The sequence below is a fragment of the Bos mutus genome, chromosome 8 (genome assembly GCF_027580195.1).
Source record: "Bos mutus isolate GX-2022 chromosome 8, NWIPB_WYAK_1.1, whole genome shotgun sequence".
Classification (NCBI taxonomy): Eukaryota; Metazoa; Chordata; class Mammalia; order Artiodactyla; family Bovidae; genus Bos; species Bos mutus.
In genome coordinates, this window is record NC_091624.1 from 87,512,422 (window position 1) to 87,530,231 (window position 17,810).

At 43.2% G+C, this 17,810-nt stretch overlaps 1 protein-coding gene across 2 annotated transcripts in view; it reads right to left on the reverse strand.

The window, feature by feature from the left end:
- The window catches only part of SLC24A2 (solute carrier family 24 member 2), a 279,119-nt gene that overhangs the window by 18,536 nt on the left and 242,773 nt on the right, over positions 1-17,810 (reverse strand). The gene's annotated exons all lie outside the window — the stretch shown is intronic.

Here is a 17,810-nt window from a genome sequence, read left to right on the forward strand (position 1 = left end):
CTGCCTACAATGTGGGAGCCCTGGGTTCTATCCCTGGGTCAGGAAGATCCTTGGGGAAGGAAATGGCAACCTGCTCCAGTACTCTTGCCAGGAAAATCCCATGGATGGAGGAGCCTAGTGGGCTATAGTCCATGGGATCGCAAAGAGTCAGATGTGACGAGTGACTTCACTTCACTTCACTTTCCTTTCCCTGAACATTCTCTAGCTTCCTGAATTGATCATTTCAACTGGAGTGAATTACAGTGCCAATCCATGAACTTCATAGGAGAAACCACGTCTGCATAGCAAAAACCCCAATTATGCAAATCTATGTTGCATTTGCTGGCTTCCCCTGTTGAATGCAACATATATTTGGCTCAGTGGCTCAGTGGTAAAAGAATCCTCAGGTTCCATCCTGGATTGGGAAGATCCCCTGGAGGAGGGCATGGCAACCCCCTCCAATATTCTTGCCTGGAGAATCCCATGGACAGAGGAGCCTGGTGGGCTACAGTCCATGGGGTCGCAAATAATTGGACATGACTTAGCGACTAAACAACAATGTTGCATTCGCAGAGAAACAAGAGAATGAAGTAGAGGTGCTAAAGGTGTGGGTGTGGGGTGCACAGGGCTGCAGAGCTGGGGGTAAATCTCAGTGTTTCCGTCCAGGCAGCAAGCAGCCTGCGTTTTATTTGCTGCCTGCTGAAGTCAGCAGCTTTTGAACTTGAGCAAAAAGGGGCAGAAGGCAGATCAGGGCCTGGCAGGATGACTATTAGCCTGTCAGATGGGCCCTCCAAACCTCCAACACAGTGCTGCAGATAGCATCCATCACTCCCTTCCCTGCTTGTTTAAACATGAAAGTGTAGCAGTCAGGACCATGCGTCAGATCTAAAAATATCAATAGGAATTTTCCACTGATGCTTCCTTTTGAGATCATATAAATAACACACACAGCTCCTGCTCCCCTGTGTCCCCCACCTGGGACTCTTGCTTCCAGAATCCTGGAGTATTTCAAGCAGTAGCACTGAATCCCACCAGCACCTCTCCCTAGGGAGGTGGTAGGTGGGCCAGTCTCAGGCCATGTGGTCTACAGGAAAAGCATGCGACTAGAGACAGGAATGAGTGTGATGCCCGACCTGCTACTGTGTTATGTTTACTTATTTATAATGTATACCCTAATACTGCCAAAAGGATTTTTAGTGGCTTACACAATCACCCTCACTTTCTCTCCAGGAGTTGAAACAATTAATTAAAAAAGCTAATCTTAAGCCATACTGAAAAAGGTTCTTTCCATATGAGTGTATGTCCTTGGCAGCAAGTGAAAGAATTTTAAACACCAAATACGAGGGAATTAAGAGGATTAGGTAATAAGGCAGAATTAGGAAGTTGGTGCATATTATTTGGGTTGTCTGGATCTTCATTAAATATGCTTCTTATGTTCTCCATCTCATTGTTCTGTAATACGTTGGAAAAGAAGGAGGATCTAAAATCAGTCATCTACGTTTCCACCTTAGGAAACAGGAAAATGAAGCACAAATTAGATCCAAAGTAAGCAGGAGAAAAGAGATAATAAAAATCAGAGAAGAAATCAATGACACTGAAAACAGGAAGTCAACAGAGAAAGTCAACAAAAGCAAAAGCTGTTTCTTTCGCTATGTAGTGTCCATCCACTGTTTCCTTTACCCATCCCTAGGGCTCCTGCCCCTGACAGAAGCTTGGGTGTGCTGTTCCTGGTTCCTCCTCTGAGCCACCTCCACCTTCTCCCAGCAGATGCAGCAGATGTAGCAAATATCATTCCCTATAGGGCTCACCCAGCCTCCCAAGGGGTCAGTTGACTACATGAATAATCTCTATGTAATGAGACCAGTGAAGACTAGAAAAGAGGTGCATGTTAACTGTTTCCTTCCAGATATGATCTTTCTTGTTTCACTCCAAATGAATGACTTTCTGCTCCCCATCTGGGAGATGCCTCAGGAATAGGGAGGATCATGCGAGAGTTGAGACCTTACATTACATGCAATAAGTACCCTGTATCATGCAAGGTGAGTGGTTTTATTCAGACAGAGAGGAGTCTAGCACTTCCTTGAAGACCTATCAATCTGATCTGGTCATCAAGCTCCTTCCCCTTCCAGAATGGACACTCCCCCACCCCGCCATGGTCAGATCCCCCACTGCCATCTGCAATCTAGAAACTTCTCTCTAGACTCTAAGTTAACCTTTTTTTTAGAGAAAAAAGCAAAAGCAACTCTTTATGACTCATATCATTTTAATGACACCAACAGATGGTGACATTTCATCAATAACCCTTCTGCTTATAACCTACGGATTAGCTCCTTTCTCCATCTGCCAAAGTCACCAGGCAGGCAGTACCACCAGCAAATAGTGGAAAATAATTATCTGTTTAGATACATAAGCTCTAAACACACTACCGTCCAACGCAAACAATTAGCTATATTGTACGGCTTCCAAAAGCTGCATTTAAGGTGGCTGTTGCTAGAGCAGAAATGGACAAGGAGAAGATGCTGGGTCTCAGGTTACACAAACAGTGCTCTCTGTGGGGACATCATGGCCTCTTGTGGATGAAGATTGCCATAGACAGAAGTTCAGGGGCCCAGAATCCTGCAGAGGATTTGAGAGGTACCCAGGGAGCAAGGCTGTCAGCATGTCTTAGGGGAAATTCTCTTTGTCTTTTTGCCAAGTGCAATCTCACTCTGGTTCAATGGGTGACAGCTTGCAAGCTAGTTAGAAAAGTGGAAAAAAAGTACTGTTCCAAGTCTGGGGCTTGTTTTGCCTTTGCCCAAGCTGGGGCTGCTGGCATGCTCATTTGTCTCAACCCCAGGAGAGGCTGGGCAATGATTTTCCAGTTTTTCCTGGAGTCGTGGCATCCTCACTTTGACCTTGCAATAACCCATCCTTACCTCCTAAAACTTCTGTAGCATATCCAGAGAAAATGCAAAAATGATCCAGAAAGAAAAAGTCAGCTGTCTTGTGATAAAAGGGTTTAGAATAGTGTAAGATCTGGGGTCTCTGTAGAATCCCTACTCCTACTACTGCTAAGTCGCTTCAGTCGTGTCCGACTCTGTGCGACCCCATAGATGGCAGCCCACGAGGCTCCCCCGTCCCTGGGATTCTCCAGGCAAGAACACTGGAGTGGGGTGCCATTTCCTTCTCCAATGCATGAAAGTGAAAAGTGAAAGTGAAGTCGCTCAGTCGTGTCCCACTCTTAGCGACCCCACAGACTGCAGCCTACCAGGCTCCTCTGTCCATGGGATTTTCCAGGCAAGAGAACTGGAATGGGTTGCCATTGTCTTTTCTGTAGAATCCCTAGAATTATGCAAAATCAGGGCAGCAATGATTGATTTTGCAACCCCTGACACAGGCTTCCCAGGTGGGGCTAGAGGGTAAAGGACCTGCCTGCCAATGTAGGAGATGTAAGAGATGTGGGTTTGATCCCTGGGTCAGGAAGATCCCCTGGAGGAGGGCACAGCAACCCACTCCAGTACTCATGCCCAGAGAATCCCATGGAAAGAGGAGCCTGGTGGGCTACAGTCCATACGGTCGCAAAGAGTTGGACACAACCTAGCAACTAAACAATACTCCCTGACATGGAAAACCTGAGCCTCAAATACGTGACTCTAAGTTTCCACACAGTGACGTTCTGGTTGTCCAATCTTGAAGGAGCCAATGCATCCTGGCAGGAAGAGCAGGTGCTGGAGGATCAAGAGATTTGAATTTCAAAGGGGAGACAAAACAAACAGCACCAAAGAATTTATTCTTTATCTATTACGAGGATGCTGGCAAATGACACAGCAAGAGCTTCTGATTGTTCTCTAGTATCTATTCTGCATGTTACGGATGGAATTGTGTCTTTTCCAAACTCCTGTGTTGAAGTCCCAGCCCCCAGGACCTTAGCTGTGACTGAAGACAAGGCCCTTAAAAAGGTGATCAGGTTAAAATGAGGGCTTTATGAGGGGTCTTAACCCACTGCGATTGGTGTCCTTATAATAGGAGGTTAGGACTGAGAGAGACACCAGGGATGTGCATGCTCAGAACAAAGACCACATGAGGACAAAGCAAGAAGGCAGCCAAACGTAAGGAGAGGGGCCTCAGCGGAAAATGACCTCTAGACACCTTGATCTTGGATGTTCAGCCTCCAGAACTGTGAGGAAATAAATTTCTGTGGTTTAAGCCACCTGGCCTCTGATTTTTTTTTTTTTAATGGCAGCCCTAGAAACCTAACATATTGCCCTTGTGCTTTAGTGACAGAAGGCCTCCTTTTACCTGGGCCTGGAATAAAGTCTCTATTTCCAACCTTTCTTGTCATGGGATTAAGTTCTGGCCAATGAGATGGAACGGGAAGTATCTTCTGCAACTTCTGGGATGTGTCTTTAAAGGGTGGAGGCGTATCCTTCATCACTCATTCCTCCTTCCGGCTGCCAGGAATGGGGACATTTTGGCCAGAGTCTGAACGGTCATCTTGGACTCACAAGGTGGAGAAAGAGTATAAAAGGATCTGACTTTTGACACCCATCAAGAGCCATTCTGGCCCTCGGCTGCCTATAAAGACTTGGGAGAGACATAAAATTCTATCTTATTTAAGTCACTGTCATTTTGGGGTTTTGGTTGCTAATGGTGGAACCTTATCCTAGCTGATCCGGTGGCCTCTTTATGAGGAATCAAGGGAGAACAATCTTTCACATCTTAGCATTGGGAAAACTCATGCTTCTTCTAGAAACTTTGAGACATCTGTGAATCAGGGAAATGATGCTATTTATTTCTTTGCACTGGAGAGTTCAGAGGCAAATTTGTAACCCCTGACCAGCAACCACAGCACTGGGATCTGAGCTCACCTTAGTCTAGTCTTACTGATACACTTCCCACTATCTTTTCCATCCTTTGCTGCATTTTCTCAAAAATAGTCATTTTATCCTTTTCTTTCATCAGATGTATTTTGCAAGCAGCCCCAGATCTTTGTGAAGCAAGGTGGGACGGACCTAGAAATACAACTCTGCAGTGATCCTACAGAATTTTGGGGATAACTTTATGAGAGAGAGAGAGAAAGAGAGGAGAAGAGACAGAGGCGAGATGCTACTCTATGTGATAACATTGTGATAAATGGACAACTACCTTCTTGGATTCATTTATCAACACTGAAGGTTGGAATCTAGAGGTCTGGCTATCAGAATACCTACTTACAGTTAGACAAGAACAATTCCAGGGGTCAGCACCTATTGGGAGGTCTCCGGGGCAAGCAACTTAGTTTTATTTTCCTTTATCTAGTGAATGGAGGAATGGCAGCAGTCTGTCTTGTTTGTGGTCTAGTAGCATGAGAATCCAGAGAAGGCAATGGCACCCCACTCCAGTACTCTTGCCTGGAAAATCCCATGGATGGAGGAGCCTGGTAGGCTGTAGTTCATGGGGTTGCGGAGAGTCGGACATGACTGAGCGACTTCACTTTCACTTTTCACTTTCATGCATTGGAGAAGGAAATGGCAACCCACTCCAGTGTTCTTGCCTGGAGAATCCCAGGGACGGGGGAGCCTGGTGGGCTGCCGTCTATGGGGTCGCACAGAGTCGGACACGACTGAAGCGACTTAGCAGCAGCAGCAGCAGCAGCATGAGAATTTGTCCAGCTTCCTTGCACGTGATTCTTGTACTATTTCCACCGGTACCTGGTCTGCGTGGTTTGCCCCAGCACAAGTGTCAGGTTTCCAGTGGAGGGGCCTGAGTTGGATTCATTAGTCCAGTAGCTGCCTCTCCAGCCAGAAAAATATTTCTTGGAAGCAACATAATTTCTTATTTTTATCTGTGAAGGGCACTGTGCAGAATTCCAGTGTGAAGGTGAGCCCGCTTTAATGCAATCTCTGTTAGCAGAGAATTAAAATGAACACCCGGGAGGCATCTGAAAATAGGCCATCTTTGAGTTCAGTTTTATTGATCGGTAATAACGTCTCATCTCCAGTTCACAAGGAGCAGTCTCAGAGGATAACCTGAACCTGCCTCCATCTCAGCTTGGTGGGGGTTCGATTCTCCTTTAACCCTCACAAAAGGACCACTCAGTTCAGCACTATAGAATGCCACCTCTTTTCACTGGAAAGTCCCTTCAGTGTGGCATGATGCTCGATAAAATACAATACCAGTACTTTCATATCTATGTAGAAACAGAATTCATTTATGCTAAAACACTGGGTCAAGGTCAAGCTGGGGGCAGGTGAAGATTTACAGAGATTTGTACTGTAGTATCGTTAGTCACTCAGTCATGTCCGATTCTGCAACCCTATGGACTGTAGCCTGCCAGGCTCCTCTGTGCGTGGAGTTTTCCAGGGAAGAGTACTGGAGTGGGTTGCCATTCCCTTCTCCAGGAAGTCATTTGTAATTCTACTTAAAAAGAATAGTCCCTAATACATTTATTATTGCTGCTGATTCTATAATATATCTGTAGGAAAAAACATCAGTTCTACCTCTACATTGTACAGCTACACAGGTGCCCACATGAATGATCAAGCAGGGCAAAGCTCATGGAGTGTGGTGCATGCTACAAATCCCCAACAGGGACCCTAGGGGCTGGGAGTGGGAAAAACTATCCATAAAAACATTCATCAAGCCTGAGACATGAGGCTGGGCAGGTGAGTGCATCAAGAATATTAAAACTGTCACCCTCAACAAAAGTCACTAATAAAACACGTGAAATATCTAGGCTACATGGGAGGCATTCATCTATAGACTGGGGCAATCGCAGGATGCACAGTACCTGAAAGAGACCAGGGGATCAGCAAACGTTAATCCTCTTCCCTTCTGTCCTTAACCTCATCTCTGCAACTAACTAGCTGTGTGCCCTCAGGCAAGTCAATGGAAATGCTGGAACAGAGAAAGAACACATCCATGCCACCTGCAAGGCATCTGGACCTGGTGTACCTCACCCCTTTGCTGCTGCTGCTGCTGCTGCTAAGTCACCTCAGTCTGTGCGACCCCATAGACGGCAGCCCACCAGGCTTCCCGTCCCTGGGATTCTCCAGGCAAGAACACTGGAGTGGGTTGCCATTTCCTTCTCCAATGCATGAAAGTGAAAAGTGAAAGTGAAGTCGCTCAGTCATGTTCGACTCTAGCGACCCCATGGACTGCAGCCTACCAGGCTCCTCCGTCCATGGGATTTTCCAGGCAAAAGTACTGGAGTGGGGTGCCATTGCCTTCTCCCCCTCACCCCTTTATTGGCCCCCAAAGTCCTTTAAAACCTTGTCATTGTGAAGCAGAGTTTTTTTGTCTTCTGCATTGTTTTAATGTGGGACTACCTTCCTGTGGACTTTGCTGGTGGCTCAGACAGTAAAGCGTCTGTGTACAATGCGGGAGACCCAGGTTCAATCCCTGGGTCGGGAAGATACCCTGGACAAGGAAATGGTAACCCACTCCAGTACTCTTGCCTGGAAAATCCCATGGATGGAGGATCCTGTTAGGCTACAGTCCATGGGGTTGCAAAGAGTTGGACATGACTGAGCAACTTCACTTCACTTCACCTTCCTGTCCAAGAACTTGTCATTCATTTCATCATATGGACACTGAATGATTGTGAAAGACAAGCTGCAATCATAGACCTCTGCAATCATTTGGTAGAGGGCCTTTAGGGCCCCAGAATTTTAGAGCCAGAGGAGACCCGGGTCGTTGAGCCCACCCCCATTACTTGAGGGCCCTAAGATGAAGTGATATGCAGAAAGGAGGAAGCTCACAGTGCCAGGTTCCTTTCACACCCAACCCAAGGCTCTTCCAAAATAGCACGTGGCGGAGCCGTCATGACTGGGATTAGTGTCCTTATACGTAACTGGGAAGCTAGCTTGCCCTTCTGCCTTATGAAGACATACTGACTAAATGTCCATTTACGATCCAGGAAGCAGGCTGCAACAGCCACCTAATCGTGGACTTCTCAGCCTCCCAAATTGTAAGAAATAAATTCCCATTAGTCAGCTACACAGTCTGTGGTATTTTTCTTACAGCATCCAAGACAGCTTTGAAGGGGAAATGAAGGGCAGATTTGGGAGTATGTGTGGGGAGTGGGGGCCACTGTGATACTCTCTTCCCTCCTCTACCTCCTTGAGTGACATCTCCAAAGAGCCAGGTACAAATTTAGAAGTCAGAAAGATAATAACAAGCATCATATGTTAACACATGTATGTGCAATATAGAAAAATGGTACAGATGAACCTATTTGCAGAGCAGAAACAAAGACACAGATATAGAGAACAAGGACACCAAGGCAGGAAAGGAGGGGTGGGATGAATTGGGAGACCGGGATTGACATATATACACTGCTATGTATAAAATAGATAATTAATGAGAACCTACTGTATATCACAGGGAACTCTACTCAATGCTCTGTGGATCTAAATGGAAAGGAAATCCAAAAAAAGGGATACACACACACACACACATATATACACACATACATCCATATAGCTGATGCACTTTGCAGCAGAAACTTACACAATATTGTAAAGCAACTATACTCCAATAAATTTTTTTTTTACAAAAGAAATGTGGGTACTGATAAGATATCAATGAATGTCAGAACTCCAAATATAGGTGAAAAAGAAAGACTTGTCCTTTAGCATCTCTGTCCAAGAAAAATGTGCAGAAATTTAGCTCAGGTTTGATATAGGATGAGGTGACAGGCAAGTACACCAAAATGAGGGCTTGAGATTTTACGGGCATTTCATTGCTCAATGTCACCCCTGATTCTCATAACAGTGGATAATCCTGTACTGGCTACTTCTAAAATGAATATCTAGGGGACACTGGAGGAGATGGATTAAGCCCTTTACAATCATAAACTTTCCTGAGGCTCACTTTAGCAAGCAATGAAACAGGAGGCGGGTTATTTCCAGATTCCAGCATTCCATGTTCAAAGGCCAGTGGAACCTCAGGGGAAGAATATGCCCCACAAAACAGCATCATCTTTGAACAGGGATGATGTGCTTCTCCTCCTATATCTGTCCTCTTTCATTATTGAATCATTAAAAATACTCTCTTTGACAGAGGTGGCATGTTTTATTTTTCCAATTAGGTTTCCTTGGGAACTGGTGGAAAGGTGTGTGCGTGGGATGCTCCTAGAGAGAGAAGAAATCTTGAAAGTGTCTTACCTAATGAAGGGATTGTTGGAGAAGGGATTAATAAATTAATAGACAAGACCCACTTATGCTCCAGGACATTGTTTTACAATGTAATTGCTGTTATATAAAACTGACTGAGATAATCTAGGAAGAGCACTTAGAACTGTGTTTGGCGCAGAGTAAACACTCAGTAAATGTTAGTTATTATTATTATTGTTAATAAATGGTTAGGAGAATAACTCCTTCAAAGATGTCCAGAAGAAAGAAGTTTGACTTGGTGAATTATAATACTTCCAAGCAATAAAATTCTATGATTCAATTTTTTCATGTGAAAGTGGAAACTGCAATAATTGTGTTCCCCCATATATCCATTCATCTGACACTTATTGAGCATTCATTGACTGTAGTGATGTCAACAATCTAATTTACTTTCCTGTTTTGTAAGAGGAATAAATAGAAGACCTTTGTAAATAAGATGAAAGGAAAAATTCCACAGCCCTAAGGAGAAAACGCTCTTTTATTTCAGTAGATAGGCTGTAAGCAGAGTTTTTATCTGAAACAAAGCTTCCAAGCAGACTCATAATATTGTGACACCTTGATTCTGTGTTTTGTGCAGAGCTAAAAACAATCCTAGAGTTGGAGCTCTCAAAGGTAAAATTACCAAAAATGCAGAGTCATACTTTAATACAGTGAAAAGCTCTGAAATCAACATCTATTTGGCAAGTAGAAGGTGCCAAAAAACATTCCATGAAGTGCTTTACCACCAAGGAAATCTATTAAAAATGAGATTAAAAAAATATCCATATGGTTACTGTATTAGTCTGCTTGGGCCACCACAACAAACACCATAGACTAGGTGGCTTGAGCAATAGAAATTTGTTATAAATACCATAAATACCAGCTGCCTCGGGGACAGTAAGTGGTTCTCATCTCATCTTCATTTTTGTTTCCCTAAACCAGGTGGCCAATTAGTGTGGTCAACATACCAGCAGCTTTCACTTTGTCTATTACAGAACTAGAATGTCATGCTTGAAATTCAAAAGATCAACCCATAAAAATTCTTCACACCTGGGTTGTGGATCATTTTGGTCTCACAGACCTAAAGACCTACGCTCAAAACCTCTAAGTGGCACAAGGGAAAATGGATTTTGGGGACCCCAGAGCTATTGTTCAGGGCTTGCCAAACAAGGTGTGTACGAGTCATTTTGCGAGCAAACTCAGAGTTCTGGAATGGGTCAGCAAAGGGCTAAAAGGAGAATTTCATTTGTCATTTGCCTTTCCTGTTTAAAAAGGGAATAAAAACAGGATAGCCATGAGAAGAAAGTCTGTTAGACACAATGATGAAAAAACCAGAGTTGCATTTGGAAAAATTCAGGTACTCAACTCAAAGATGAGTCCTTACTGACTCTTATGGACAGAGTGTTGTGTCCCTCCAAAATTCATAGGTGGTGCTGGAGAAGACTCTTGAGAGCCTCTTGGACAGCAAGGAGATCAAACCAGTCCACCCTAAAGGAAATCAACCCTGGATACTCATTGGAAGGACTAATGATGAGGTTGAAGCTCCAATACTTTGGTCACCTGATGAGAAGAGCTGACTCATTGGAAAAGACCCTGATCCTGGGAAAGATTGAAGGCAGGAGGAGAAGGAGGTGACAGGGGATGAGATGGTGACAGGATGAGGTGACAGAAGGAGGTGACAGGGGATGGCATCATCGACTCAATGGACATGGGTTTGAGAAAACTCCAGGAGTTGGCGATGGACAGGGAGGCCTGGGGTGCCGCAGTTCATGGGGTCGCAAAGAGTTGGACAAGACTGAGTAAACTGAACTGAACTGAGGTCATAGGAGTGAGACCCTGATGCTACAGGATTAGTGTCCTTGTGAGAAGAGACTTCAGAGAGCACTTCTCTACTTTTTCTTGCTCTCTCCACCCACACTCCTCACCCTTTTGTGTATGAAAGGCTCTATGAAGACAAAGAGAGAAGACAGCCAACTGCACGCCAGGAAGAGAGCCCTTGCCAGAAACGGAACTGGCTGAAACCTTGACCTTAGACTTCCAGCTTCCAGGACTAGAAGAAAATAAATTTCTGTTGTTTAAGTTGCCTAGTCTGTGAATTTTTTGTTATGGCAGCCCAAGCAGACTGATACACACCTACCATATAGATAGTTACCTTTTTAAAGTATCTTATTTTGAACCTTTTTTTTTGCTTTAAAAGAAATCATCGTGTTCACTTGCTATAATTTATTTGAAATTAATTTTTATTGGAGCATAGTTGCTTTATAATGTTGTATAATTCTTTCTTTAGTGGTGACTTCTTTATTTTTTAAATTTATTTTAATTGGGGGGTAATTGTTTTAAAATGTTGTGCTGGTTTCTGCTGTATAACAACATATGGCTTATGAATCGGCCATAAGTATACATGTGTCCCCTCTGTCTTGAGCATTTCTCCCTGTCCCCCATCACACCCCTCTAGGTCAACACAGAGCACTGAGCTGAGTTCCCTGAGCTATACAGTTACTTCCTGCTGGCTATCTATTTTACACATGCAATGGCACCCCAATCCAGTACTCTTGCCTGGAAAATCCCATGGATGGAGGAGCCTGGTGGGCTGCAGCCCATGGGGTTGTGAAGAGTCAGACACGACTAAGCGACTTCACTTTCATTTTTCACTTTCATGCATTGGAGAAGGAAATGGCAACCCACTCCAGTGTTCTTGCCTGGAGACTCCCAGGGACGGCGGAGCCTGGTAGGCTGCCATCTATGGGGTTGCACAGAGTCAGACACGACTGCAGCGACTTAGCAGCAGCAGTGTACATATGCCAATGCTACTTTCTCAATTCATCCCCTCCTCTCCTTCTCCAACTGTGTCCGAATGTCTGTTCTCTATACTCATATCTCTATTTCTGCCATGCAAATAGATTCATCAGTACCATTTTTCTAGATTCCATATACATGCATTAATATATGATATTTGTTTTTCTCCTTCTGATTTACTTCACTTTGTATAACAGGCTCTATGTTCATCCACCTCACTGCAACTGACTCAAAATCGTTCCTTTTTATGGCTGAGTAAATAACCCCTTTTCCACTCATTCTTTACTGAGTCTTTGAGAAATCTCTTTATTTTTGTTCCCTGAGTTTTTCAGTGTCTTTGCCCTTGTATTATTTACCAATATCCTTCATTCTCTTGACTCCACTCTTATCTCTATGTGTCTATCACTTATCTCTTTCCAAGAGATAAATCAAGAAGAGGTCAGTTACAAAGCATCTCTTCTGGGAAGGCAGCACCATCCTAAGATATCTGTATTGCCTTCTGAGTAGACATCCTGAACCAACAGAGAACATTTAAATGTTATACAGATTTTTTAAAAAGTGATTAATCTCAGCCTGTCTAGCAGTAGGAAATAATTGACCCCCCCCTTAAAATACCATTTTATGGTTTGTTTTACATATAGATGGGGGGGGGAAAAAAAAAAACTAGCATCAAGAATTTAGCATATCAAACACAAAATGATAAGCTTTCACTCAGCAATGGCAACCTGAAAACACTTCATCTGTTTTTCCATGACTTTGAATTGAAACCAAGATTTCAAAATATTTTGCTGTGAGTGATGAAGCTGTCTGGACCCAAGTTTCCCATGAAGCCAAGAAACCATCTTATATTAATGTAAAATGGCATTTGGAGGGTCTGGTGAAATATAATTACTTTCCTTCACTTTGTATTTTGCCCAAATAATTCTGAGGTGCAACCTACAGACAAGATGGATTTCTTTCTGTACTGCTGCTATAAACTGGTTTTTGTATAGTTTTCATGGGCTTTGTAAATCCTGCTGATACAAATCATAGAAGATTTGTCAACATAAAAGCTACTGAAGAATCATAAGAAATAATTCAAAAGTCATTCTCATTGTTTTATCATCAATTGGATTACAATTACTCACAGGACCAGTGATATTAATGTCAGTTTTTTTTCAGGGTGGCAATGGCATTTTTTTTTCTTTTTATTAATAGTCAGCCCTTAATGTATCTTATGTGAATAATTAATAGACTTTCTTTAAACTCCTTCAGAAAGCACAATGACAAATGATGTTATTAACAGTAAGATTCTAAGTGAAGTTATTATTCTCTGTCAATATTCAAATTTAGGCAGAAACTCAAGAGTCAGATCTATCTATTGCATTTTAACTGTGTTCAAAAGGCCTCTGTGTGGATCTTAAGCAGTTGGTAATACTGTACAGGTCATCTGATATTGAAACTGGATCTCAACTTTTCCTTAAAACATAAATGTATAGATTGAGAGAAAAAAAAGCGTTATCTCCTTGGAAATGGAACCCATGTACTATGGCCTGGTAGATAAAACACTAATTTTTGCTTTTCTCCTGTACAGTGTGTACTAGGTTTTCTTGGATATTAATACTTTCTTTTTTCTAAGGCAATCATAGATCTAACATGGCTTGGACCTTGAAAACTCCAGTCTGAGGAAGAATCTTTGACTATTGTTTTCCTTTCATACTTAGGTCTTGCCCTCTCTCCCCAGCACTGCCCCGTGCTCCCCTTCCACCAAAACTTCCTTTTCCTGAGTGCCAGAATGCTCTTATGTTTCATCAATGTTTCAAGAGATTGAATAGTCTCATTAATAGGTGGGAATTTGGTTCTTAGCTGTTTTTAAACTTTCAAAATGGTTGACCTGGCCATTACACCATCATCATTTAGAAGAGATACTTGCTCTTTGAATAACAGGAAGGTTTGAGGTTTGAAAACTCTCTGTTAAGCATTGCTGGGGCTTCCCTGGTGGTCCAGTGGTTATGACTCTGAGCTCCCAATGCAGGGGGTACAGGTTCCATCATCCCTGGTTGAGGGACTAAGATCTCACATGCCACTCGGCATGACCAAACAAACAAACAAACAACCCCCCAAAATCTTATCACTGTGAAGAAAGTAAACATTTTCTAACTAAAGGTAATACTTTAGGAAGAAACACATCATGTGGACTCTGGATACCATCTGCTTGGATAATCTTGGAAGTCCTTATTAGAGCTAATGTTATGGACCAATGTTCATTATGAAGTCTTTCTACAGAGCTTTAAAATCATAGCTATAACTTTAAATGACAACAATAATGCATTTTAGTTTTCTTAAGAGAAATCTAAGATTACGATCATGTCCATCATCTTTCCCTACTCACCCTTTACTTAGTCACCCAAACATTTTAATCAGCCCTATAAGAGCAGATCTTAAAAACCAGATTGAGTTTAGGTAAAGACCAATGCTAGGCTGGGAAGAAATAAGTTAGAGCTGAAATTCCAGAGGGAGAAAGGAAGGGTTTAATATAGTAAGATATTATTTAAGTTGTAAAGTGAGAAAAAAAGAAGAAAAATGGGCATTTTATTCATTATCTATCTAAATATCTATCTATACAAGTGTGTATGTGTGTGTGTGTGTGTGTGAGTGTGTGTGTGTGCTCTTTTCCTAGGGATGTGATAATCTTAAATAAGTCAGTTTGCCCACTGCTGCAACTAGGCAACTCTTAACCAAAGCAAAGACAATTTAGATTTCCCTAAGGACAGAGAGAAGTCTTGGAGGCAAAATGAAATAAAAGCTGCAACATATAAAAAGCATAATACATGAAGAAAGAGTTAGATTTTCAAATTTCAGAACCGAAGAAATTTGCAAGGCCTTTCTCTTTCTCCCTTCGCACTGTGAGCAGGTATGTACAGAGTCTGGATGTGTTATGCCTGGAGGACATGGTGCAGAAAGGCAGGCAGCTCCCCTGAGCGCGCTGGCCACGTGCCATCACCTGGCTGTTGTCGCTGCTGTTGTTGTTCGGTGGCTAAGTCGTGTCCAACTCTTTGCGACCCCATGGGCTGCAGCGTGCCAGTCTTCCCTGTCCTTCTGTATCTCCCAGAATTTGCTCAAACTCATGTCCATTGAGTTGGTGATGTCATCTTGGCAAAATTAAAATGTAAGAAAATGCTGGGTTCTGGGTGTGAAAGAATATATTTTGGAATTGTCTTTCAAACGTGGATAAACTCTCAACATTGAAAATTTGGAAGGTCGGTAAATTCTCAGTGACAGCTCAGCTCAGTTGTGTTAGAATCAACAGCATTCTATCAGCAGGCCTTGGGAGAAGATAATTAGCACTAAGCCATTTGAGAAGTCAAATTATTTCTTGGTTCCACAAAATTTACGAATGAAGCAAAAAATCTCCTGCAAAGGGACTTCTTCTGTGAGAAGTGCTCACAGAGTGCTCTTTTAGAGTGCTCTTCATTGCCAGTGTAAAGTCTGGACACAAGGAAGTTCTCAGAGATGAGGTGTCAATGTAAAATTAGTTCACTTGTAAATACAGTTTTGAAAACAGCAGGTTCATTAGATGAGATGGGTTAAAATCTCAGGAGAGTATCAGTGGTGAGTGTGTGGTGTGTGGGCTCATCGTTTCCATTAATAAAGTCGGGAGGCACACCTCATTCCTCCTGGAGCTTGATAAAAATACAACTGGGAAAGAAATAAAACTCAACAGTAAAAAGACGCTGAATTCTTTCTGTGAAACTGTGCTTTAGGTGGCCCGAGTGTCCTGATTTCACACCTGTTTTTCTGAGTCGAGAATCACAGCTCTAATTTACCCTGCTACTCAGACATTCCAGCCTGGAAACTTCAGCATCACCCAGAACTGCTTTTTCTGGTTCACTCTCTATGACTGATTTATTAACAAATGGTCTCAATGCTTCCTCAGAAGCAGCTCTCACATCCAGTCACTGTCAGCCACGCTACAACTCATAGTTGATCTGAGGCCTTGTCATCTGGGCTACTTAGCAGACATTTTAAAGACTGTTTTACAAGTACTGCTAATAATGACAAGCAATTGTGCAGTGCTTATTGTTAGCCAAGAACTGTTCTATGAGCATTCTAGTCTCACAACGATGCTGTGAAATAGGATAGTCTCCTTGTTTCAGAGAGAAGAAAGATGAGAACAGAGAGGTTAAGTAACTTGTCCAAAGTCACACAGCTGGGGAGTGGCAAATCTTGGATTTGAACTCATGTGGTCTGTCTTCAGAGACTTTTCTCTTAAGGGACTAATGCACACTGGTTCTGTTTTCATTTAACCCATTACTGGTTTTAGTTGTTGCATTTTTTGGGGATAGGTAAAACAGTTAACTGGTTCAAAATTCAAAAGCTACAGAAGGCTACATACTGAAAAATGCATGCAGAAGTCTACTTCCCACCCCAGTTCCTTACTGCAGACCACTGTTCTGTAGCAATCAGCCAGTTTCTTCAACAGAATCCAAAGCAAATGCTTCCACATTACTATGTTATTTCCTTCCTTTTTTCCCCTCTTACAAAGAGTACACTGGATGAATTTGGCATGTTGCCTTTTCCACTTAACAACATATACTGAAGATCATTCCATATAAGTGCATGAAGAGCTTCCTTGTTATTTTTTTCTTTCTCTTTTTCTGTTTTTGGGTAAAGACTACAGATGGTTGAAAAGAGGGTGGGCAAGCTTTTCCTGAAAAGGGCCAGATAGTAAATATTTTAGGCTTTATGGGCCTTATGGTCTCTGTCACATATGCTGCTGCTGCTTTTATCTAAAGCTTCAAGAAGATAAAAATATTCTTATCTCAGGGGTCGTTCAAAAACAGGCTGCAGGCCAGATCTGGCCACAGATCACAGTTTGCTAGGACTTTCCTGGTGGCTCAGATGGTAAAGAATTTGCCTGTAATGTGGGAGACCTGGGTTTGATCCCTGGGTTGGGAAGATTCCTTGGAGGAGGGCATGGCAACCCACTCCAGTATTCTTGCCTAGAGAATCCCCATGGACAGAGGAGCCTGGCAGGTTACAGTCCATGGGGTTGCAAAGAGTTGGATATGACTGAGCGACTAAGCACAGCACAGTTTGCTAATCTTTGCACCAAATGGGCTCTTACCTTGCCACCCTGTAGCCTACCCTCCTTCACTCTGGCCCCTTCGTTGCCATTCAGAAAGAGCTCTCTTCCTATCTTACAGAGCTGATGCTGCCACTCCACGGCACTCCCTGCTTCCAGCAGGGGGATGTCCGTACTTCTCAGGCAGAGCCACAATGCCCTTCCTGATCCCCGTGTGTCTCCTCCCTCCCCGTCCACTGCTCTGGTCCAGGCCTCATCAGCTCTGCCCCTACTCCTGCAGCCACCTCACTGCCCCACCACTGCCATCCACTTTCTTGCTGCACATCCGATCTCGACACCTCAGTGCAGCCTCTTGGATCTTTCACAGGTGCAAATCACATCTGGGAACTTATGACAGCTTGTTGTTGCCCTGGAAGGAAGTCAAGTTGTGTATCATGGTCCTCAAGGCAGGCCAGCCCTGCTGGGAGCTCACTGCCACCATCTTCCCTCCCCCTGCTCCCCACTCTCCAGCCACACTGACTTCTCTGTTCCTCAAACAAGTCAAGCTCATTTCTGCCTCTGTGGATGCTGTTCCCTTGGCCTGGCTTGTTCTTTTTTTCCAAGATTTTTATTTTTATTTGGTTGTGGACTGTTTTTAAAGTCTTTATTGAATTTGTTGCAATATTGCTTCTGCTTTATGTTTTATTTTTTCCCCGCAAGGCACATGGGATCTTAGCTCCCAGACCAGGGATTGACCTCGCACCCTTTTTCTGCATTGGAAGGCAAAGTCTTAACCACTGGACCACCACAGATGTTCCGGCTGGCTTGTTCTTAAAAGTTCAGCCTCTGTTCAAATACCACTTCCTTACTGAAGCTTT